We start from the raw sequence: 9,175 nt of genomic DNA, 5'->3' as shown, positions 1-9,175 counted from the left end.
CTCAACCTTCCACTAGATAGTCAAATCCTCTCTACAGTACACCTGTAAAATCACTTTTTCCTTCTCTTTCCACATTCACTACTCTAGAGAGATGAACATTTTTATTAAGTTTTTTTTTTTTCTCCTTCATTTCCATTTTAAAGGAGTTATTCTTGGGAGGAGGCATTTGCCTATTTTTCTTTTCTAACCTGTCTCTCTCTAAGGCCAACTTACAACTACCAGCACCTGCAACTTCTTTCCTGAGTGGCTTGGAGCCTGCTTTACTCTATGCATGGCAGAATGGGAGTGTTAGAATACTATCACCACCCAGGAATAGTCTTTGACCAATGGCTGGCAAGAGTTTATATATAAGTAGCTCCTTTAAATTAGATTAGATTAGAAAACTCCGAAGGAAGAACTTGCACTCTTTACCAGAGTACTGTAATAGAATTAAGCTATAGTTACCTAGAGTGGTAACTTGCTTGATAACACCCCCAGTTTTACCTTCCTCCATTTTCTGTCTCACTTTCTTACACTCCTACCAGAGTTTCTTAGAATTGCTTCTGAATATATTACTTACATTCAGATTTTTTTTTTTGGTAGGGTATCTTTCTGAGAGAATCCAAACTAAAACAGAAGTTAAAGTGTTTCATAATCATTTCATAAGGGTCATGGGTTCTTGCTCACCAGGGAAAAACAGGCAGCGCTGGTGATTCTGGGATTTTTGAAGGAGAAGCCCTTGTTATCTGGATCCAGAATGTACCATGGGAAGTGGCTCTGTGTTTATGCCCTGACAGAGTAGTAGGTGGTTAGTAAAAGTGGCCATACATATTATACAAGTTTTTGTTCATTACTGGACTGTGAGTTCGTTAGATCAGGGCTTCTTAAACTTTAATGTGCATACAAAATTACAAGGGGGCCCCGTTAAAGTACAGATGTTACTTCAAAGGGTCCAAGGTGGGGTTTGCAATTCTGAATTTCTAGCGGGCTCCCAGGTGATGCTGATATCTGATGTTACTGATCCCTAGACCACACTTTTAGTACTGAAGCTTTGAAGGTTACTTGTTTCTGTTTGGATCTTAACTGCCTGGCATGGAATTTGGCGCTTCAGAGGTACATCAGTGTTTATGTATAAGTGGTTTGATCCACATGCTGTTATTCTTTCATATAACTCCAATACCAAATCACAAAACTCCTGGACTTCTTTATTTTCTGTGCAAGACCTCCCTGAATATTGTATGTACATGGGGCTTTCTATAATTGGAAATATATAAAATGTGGTGAAATTGTAGCTGAGCTTTGCAAGGTGACTGGTCAGAGTTGTAAATTAAAAGGTAAAATGTTTCTGACATATTTAACTTTTGAAGCATAGTAATATATTAAAGAAACATACTTATGTATCCAATACCATAATTAAATTTTAACTCATAAAAAATAATCAACTCCCTACAGGAACAGAACGTTTTCAGTTAAAAAGCTACTTATTATGTCTATAGCCATACAATGTTGAATGTGCTGCTTGATCTTTTAACAATTTCATTTAAAAATATTCACAAAAGAGTGGTAATTAAATTACACGGGTGCCATGGTTACCACTGCATTAATTATGCTTAGACCCCATGCTCTAGCATTTTGGTAGTGAAAAGGGTATTCTTATTCTGCGACAATTACAAACTGCAGGTGTTTAGGTCAACCTCCACCAGCCTGCCAGTATAAGGTAAGCAAATCTGACTGAAGGGGATCTGGGAGGTCAGGACTTGCTCATTGCTGTAAAAGAATCCTACAGCAGATTAGAAAGTGCACTGGACCGAGAGTCAAGATTCTCAGTTCTAGTCCAGGCTCTGTCACTGACTAGCTGTGTGTTCTTTGGTAAGTGGCTTAATTTCTCTGAGCTGCAAACTCCTGATGTATAACGCGAGAAGGTTGTAGATGGGACCAGATATTCTAGAATTCAACCTAGTTCTTTCCAATTCCATGGAATCTTTATGATTTAATAAGCACTAATGATTTTTACACACACTTCCTAATATATAATTCCTGTATTAGTTTCCCAGGGCTGCCTTACAAAGTACCATAAACTGGATGGTTTAAAACAACAGCCATTTTTTCTGTCACAGTTTTGGAAATAAGAAGTCCAAAATCAAGATGTTGGCAGGGCTGTAATCCCTTTGAAGCCTCTAGAGGATGATGCACCCTTGCCTTTTCTAGCTTCTGGGCACCCTAGGCATTCTTTGGCTTGTGGAAGTATAACTTCAGTCTCTACCTGTCTTCACCTGGCTCTCTTCCCTTTGTGTCTCTGTCTTCTCTTCTTATAAGAACATTAGTCATATTGGATTAAGGGCCACCCTACCTCAGTATGATACCATTTAAATTAATTTCATTTGCAATGATTCTATTTCCAAGTAAGGACATTTTGAGGTACTGAAGTTAGGACACAATTCAACCCATAACAATTTCCTCTTGTGAAATCAAAATTATATTGTGTTCTTCCAGTTTATAATCTGGTTATAAACTGCAAAACAATATCATGTAATCCTCTGTGTACTGAGGGAGCTGGATATAGTCAGTGACTATACTATAACCCATGACTACAGAGCTATAGTTTTAAGCAAGTATACTCACTCAGGACACAAGATAACAGAATTCTTCAGTGTTTTGGGAGCATGCAGCGGATCTTTGTGATACACTTCACAGCAATATCTCAAGCCACCTGGTCTCAACACAGCTAAGGTGTATTGGTCATGCACTATTGCCCATTCTCCACATAATGCATCTACCATAGGGCCTCATTGCTCCACTTTACTTTTTTATAGCTGTAGAAAGCTGTTCAGCTATACCTAAAGGAAACCCAAAAGTAAGGAAATTAATGCCTTCCAGGAACGAGGGATAGAAGTCAATGGGTAAATATCTATATGTCTATCTTCTGATGAGACAAGAGATAACCAGCTCAAAAACACACCATCCATTGTTTTTGTTTCTTTTTTCTTCTCCATTTCCTGTCTCCCTTTACCATCTCCTTTATTTACTGGGATCACCTCTAAAATAAACCATCTACACGCAAATGTCTATCTGCATAACTCAGGGTCTGCTTTAGAGCAATCCAAGTTAAGGCAGAGGGCCAAGTAGGTGGAAATAATAGCATGTGCAAAGACCCTTAGTTGTGAAAGAGAAAGACATTGAGGGAGCTGAGAAGTCAGGCATGGCTGCAGCAAAGACAATATAGAAAGGAGATGGAGAGGTGAGGCAGGATAATGAAGGTTCCTCTCTACTGCATTGGGAAGTTTTAAATCTCTTCTTTATTTAGTAGAGAACCATGTAAGCTCCTAGGGAGATGGGGATATGATATAATCTGTGCCTTAGAACAATCACTCTGAGGAGACCTGGGAGGCAGGAAGACCAGTTGTGATACCCTTGCAAGACTTTAGTTATGGAACAATCAAGGTCCAAACTAAGGTAATGACAGCCGAGCCAGAACTAGGATGACAGAGAAAGGCCACACAAAGCTATTTTGGATTAGACAGAATTTACTGATTGCATAGCTGTAAAAGATGGGAAAAAAGACCTAGGAGTGATTCCTAGGTTTTGTTTGAATAACTAGGTGGTTATGATTAAGAAAGTGAAGAAAAGCTTGATGGAGTAACATGACTGTCCAATTTGATTAGAGCCAGTTTAGTTCAGTGTTCCTTAAATTTAAATACATATATGAATCACCTTAGGATCTTGTTAAAATGTGGATTCTAATTCAACAGTTGTGGACTAGGGCCTGTCCTTCAAACAAACCCCTGGAGAGAGGGATGCTGCTGGTATTCAGCACACCCTACCTATGAGATTCAGACCCAGTCCTAGTTTAGGCATTTACTCAAAACCCCCATCTTTCTTAATTTTGTTTCCTTCCAGCTCTTACCTGATGGGGTCTTTGATGTACTCTCCCATAAGCTAACTCCCAATTACTTTGCTGGTCCTTCCTCACTCACATCTTTTTAGCAGTACACATCTTGTCTTTTTGCTGCCAATATTCTAATCATCTCTATCCTGGTAACCTTAACCTATCCCTATCCACCTCTGATGATTCAGTTACGTTAACTACTGCCCTCCCCTTTCTCATTTGCCAGTTTGAGTACTTTACATCTGCCTCCCAATTTCGTGGACTTGACACTCCTCATGAACTTTCTGTTAATTTCTCAGGCTTTTATAGTCTTTCAGAATTAGTGCATTAGTATAAACTCTGTTCTACTGACTTTCTCACTATTTTACACGTTGGCTTTTGCCTCAACGTCCCCTACCTTTCCTTGTTTGTAGAGAAAATTTACAATGCACACTTCTCCCATTTAAGAATAATTAAAACATATCTGTCTAATTTGATATAAAACTTTTTGGGTCATAAAACTCAGTGCTCATAATTCTTCCAAGAATTGAAGTCAACCATGGGAAGCCCAAAGAATCAAACAATTAATGAAAGGCAGCAGACTTTCACATCTATCCCTTCTCTCTTCTGCTATGCTCTTTAAACAGGGACATGTATTGTACAGTAAGATTCATTTCTCCTGAGGGAAAAAAATGTGAGCTGTCTTCAGTCTCATGTTAATATAATCCCTGTCTTCAGATTCCTTTGCTTCCATTCTAATAATATTGTGGTGTCTTCCTCAAAATTTGGTGCAGTGGCTCTCAACAGTGAGTAGTATCCCTGAGACAGGGAACGGTTGAAAATGTGTGTGGGGCTGGTCTGAGTTGCCGACTAGCATGACTAGCATGGATGATGCCACCGACACTTAAGAGGGGAAATTCAGGGATGTCAAATATTCTCCAACATATATGATAGTCCCATCCATAATGACATTGATCCCCCATTGAGAAACATACCTAGAATATGACTGCATTATATGTAAATCTGTATTATATGACTTTAAAGGGGAAAGAAGTACTGCATCAATAGACTGCCTACAGGACTTCCCTGGTGGTCCAGTGGTTAAGACTCTGCACTCCCAATGCAGTGGGCCCAGGTTCAATCCCTGGTCCGTGAACTAGATCCCGCATGCCTCGACTAAGACCCGGGGCAGCCAAAATAAAATATGGGAGGGAGGAAGGAAGGGAGGGAGGAAGGAAGGAAGGAAGGGAGGGAGGGAGGGAAGCAGTGCTAAAAACAAATAGATTGCCTACATAGAGGAATAATGTAAAATAAACATAACTGTTCAAATTTTAAAAAATTGAAAACAAAATTCCAGGCAGAGAGATACTGAAATTGTACACTGTCTTACCACAATTGCCACACAGCAGTGTCATGTTAGTTGGAAACAGGAAATTCCAGCCATACTTTTTACAAAATATCTTGAACTATATGCAAACTATGGATTGTGGGAGTTGTTATCATATCTCTGACATCTTTTCTGTTTACTTTTTTAATAGTCTGCATTGATAGGAAGGATAAGTTTCCTATTTGATCCATAAATTTGTTTTACTTTTGACATTTGACGCACCGTGTTATATACTCCAGAGAGGAGGTAGAGAAGTAAAACGACTTTCTGGAAGACTGAAATGGCTATCGGATAACCTAAATGCAGATGTTGTACATCTTTAGATGTCAAGAATTCCTGAGAAGGTACATATTTGAATAGTAATTCCCCCAAAGCAGACATCAAAACCCTTCCCTACTGGCTCTACTGATCAAGGCTCCCATTGTTAGTATAGGTTGAAAATTATTATTGTTTATGGACGAGCTTGAATTAGGAGGAGATAGCATATAAAACTTTTATTCTGAGATTTAGCATGGAGATATATTTCCATTGACAAAGTATCAGATTGTCAATTTAAAAAAATCATGATTCTGTAAGTCAAACTTTCTCTCTTCTCTATGTTGACCTAAGGGGTCGTAGCTTTAATGAGGACAGTTGTATCAAAAGTAGTCAAGTCCGTTACATCTTCTCAACAATCTTTATATACCTTACTGTAGAATGTATGTGATGGTGCAGGCATGAGGAGAGAGTTGCAAAGGGAGGGATAATTAATTATAAGAGAACAAACACCGGATGTAGATTAAGGTAGACTTAAATTGAAATTTCAAATGAAATTCTCGCTCTGCTTTTTCTAAGCTATATGATTATGCAATTGAATATTTCTCAATATATGCTTCCTTAGCTGCAACACGGAGATCATAATGCTTTATCCGATCAATCACATGGCTTGTAAGGAATATATAAATCAGATAAGCTGGGTGAAAGCAGCTAAAAGTTCACTTTTTGCATTGTAGGCCCTCATTACAATTGTTGATTCTGATTAACATGCCACATTTTGAAAGTGTTTAGAAAGACTGAGCTTTACTTTGAACACAACACTGTAGCACACTGGAGTTGGCTGTTTGATTTCTGTTAACTGTAGAAGCAGCTAATTACAGTAAGAGTGCTAAAGGTCTTCAGGGCATAACATATTGTCTTTGTGTGGTCTACAAATAACTTTAATATCCAGTGGTGACCAGATGCATTCCTCACAGTGGCATGAAGTCTATCATGCTAAATGGATTTCAATGAAATATGGTCCTTGGGCAGAGGTTGCAGCAGTATCAGATTATGTTGCATCAAACATGAAACTCACAAAACTGGGAATACAGAAGCTAGGTGTTTGATCATGATGTAATGTTTAGATATATATTCCCTGCGACTCCCCTCTTTCCACCAACATTTTCAAAAAATAAGAGAATCTAGATTATTTAAAGCCTAGGGACTGGTTCTTCTCATATGATAGCAATAATGGGAAATCTATGCATATTTCTGGGATTGGTAGTTTCTATTAGTTTTCCTCCAAGACTTGAACATTTATTTTTTCTTTCCTATTAAATACAAAGAAATGAAACCACTCAGCATAGTAGAAGTAAAGTACTAACTCTGCTTTTAAAGGGCAAAGCAGGGGGGCTGGAAACCATAAAGTAAGCATGAAACCCCTAGAGCTTTATTAGTTATATTAGATAAACAGAATAATTATTGTTTGTGTAGCATTTCACTGTTTACAAATCATGTCTTATACTTTATTTTCCATGAAGAAATTAGTACTCATTATTATTTCTATTTTATAAATCAGGAAACCCAAGGCCCAGAACAGTTAAGTGAACATGTCAATATCCTTAAATGCCCAATGACCCTTCTCATTTCAAGATCTTAACAAATGCTGTTTTCTGTACCTGGAATTTGATCTTGTTCTGATCTCCTATGAATGCTCCTCTTTGCATAGTTACTGCCTTCTTAGTCTTCAGATTTATATTTAAACATCACAGCCTCTGAAAGCCATCCTTTCTAATGTACCCCTACAACTTCACATCTTCCATTTTATAATTTATTATATAAATTTTACATTTATATACTACTTTCCCTTCAATGTGTAATTATGCCACATCATTACATCATTATTTGAATGTATTCACCTTTCAATTATAAGCTGCATAAATTAAAGAATTCTCTGTCTTAATATCTGTCTCAGCCAAGAGCCCAAATTAGTGTTCAGAACATAAAAGATGCTCAAAAAGTATCTGCTACATAAACAAGGGGAACTTAAAATTACACAATACTAGTCTTCTTGATCTACAGGTGAATTAACAGAACTTTGATCACTTTTTCCATTTAGATCCTAAGAGAATCACGATGTTGAATTATGCTGATGTCGATTCTTTACCTGATCGTCATTTAAGAAGATAATGAATGTACCCTACAATTTAGAAAAGCACTTTCTCATATAGTAACTAATTTTAAAACTCTCTAGAACACCAAGAAGAGTACAGGAAAGTAACTACTACTGATTTTTTTTAAGATAAGGAAACTGAACTTCATAATATTTGTGTACGAGGTGTGTGGGGTGCAGAGAGAGAGAAAAGAAAGAGAATATATCTAGAGCAAGGTCCCATATCTGACAAACGAATCTTCATCTCCTTTGTAGTTTGACCTTCTCTTTTCATGAGTAATTATGATTTGACAGAGCATGAATTCTTATCATGCTAAAATAATCTTTTAACAAATTTCTATTTGAACCTGGTAGGAGATTAATTTGTTTTGTTTTGTTCCAAGGTCCAGGAGTAGCTGGTAAAGCCCACCAACTGGTTGGGACAGAATCTACTAGTTGGTCCTCAATTCCCCTTCTCTGGTACTTTCTCAATAATACAACTACCATGTTAGCGAGTCACATGGACAAAATGAAGATTATATTTTTGTTATACCTTACACATGGTAATGTAAGTAAATCATGATAAAAGTGAATCTATGTGGAATGCATAATTTCTAGAAAGTGCCTTCAAAGTTGAGTATACATTTGTTCCCTCTTTTCAATTCTGGTTACTGTAGCTTGAACAGCCATATTGAACCTTAGGACAAGAAGGCAAATATTGAAGACGGCATGACCGCAAGTAAGAAGAAACATAGGTCTTTGATATCCATGGGCACATCTTACCAGTCCTGGACTGTTTACCTTCTCTCTCTCTCTTTTTTTTTTTTTAACATAAACTTCTTTTGAAATAAGCTAATAAGCTTTCATCTTGTTTAGACCTTTGTTTTTCTTGCTGCTAAACCTAAATCTAATGATAGAATAGTTAATTGTGAAATAAAGACCAGAGCGTCCCCCCAAAAAAAGTATGAGGAAAGACTTATGTGTAAGAATTGTAGAATTGTGTAGCAATTTCAGAAAACAATGATTCATTTTTCTGGAGCATATGGCATCTGGAGCCCAAGCTGGAGATGAGACTACAAAGGTAGCTGTTGGTTAGGAAATGTCTTTTAAGCCTAGCTAAGGAGTTTAGACCCTAAGGAGAACTCTCTGTCATAAACAGACTCTAACCTGCAATTAGAATTAGAGTTCTGTCTCATATAATGGTGGAGGATTTCAGTGAGGTTGTAGAAATATCCTTCTGATCCTGACATATGGCTCTCTCGTATCACTCAGCCTAAAGGAGGATGTCTTTATTCTTTCTTCAAGTGCAGACATTCTGCAACTGTGCTTGCCAGCTAGAAGCTGACATGAGAGTTAATTGTTATTTATATTTGATAGCAGTCCAAAAATCAATTTGATCCCACTGCCTCTGCTCTTGAGTGGCTACAGACAATGTGACACACAGGAAAAGTCTAATTTAAGAAAAGCACCTGTCAGGATATTGAGCACCCTGCCCTAAGGATATCATCAACCCCCGAGATTTAGTCTCCTGATGTAATATGTCTGACTTGTCTCA

The 9,175-nt window shown here is 37.6% G+C and overlaps 1 non-coding gene across 1 annotated transcript; it reads left to right on the top strand.

The window, feature by feature from the left end:
- Positions 1 to 4,927: 4,927 nt before the first annotated feature.
- TRNAG-CCC (transfer RNA glycine (anticodon CCC)) lies at positions 4,928 to 5,000 on the top strand. The gene has a single exon. It is a non-coding gene; the product is annotated as a tRNA-Gly (tRNA).
- Positions 5,001 to 9,175: the final 4,175 nt, after the last annotated feature.

This window comes from Lipotes vexillifer, unplaced genomic scaffold (genome assembly GCF_000442215.2).
Source record: "Lipotes vexillifer unplaced genomic scaffold, Lipotes_vexillifer_v1.1 scaffold504, whole genome shotgun sequence".
NCBI lineage: Eukaryota > Metazoa > Chordata > Mammalia > Artiodactyla > Lipotidae > Lipotes > Lipotes vexillifer.
The sequence above is the reverse complement of the archived record's forward strand: the minus strand, read 5'-3'. Positions and strand labels throughout refer to the sequence as shown.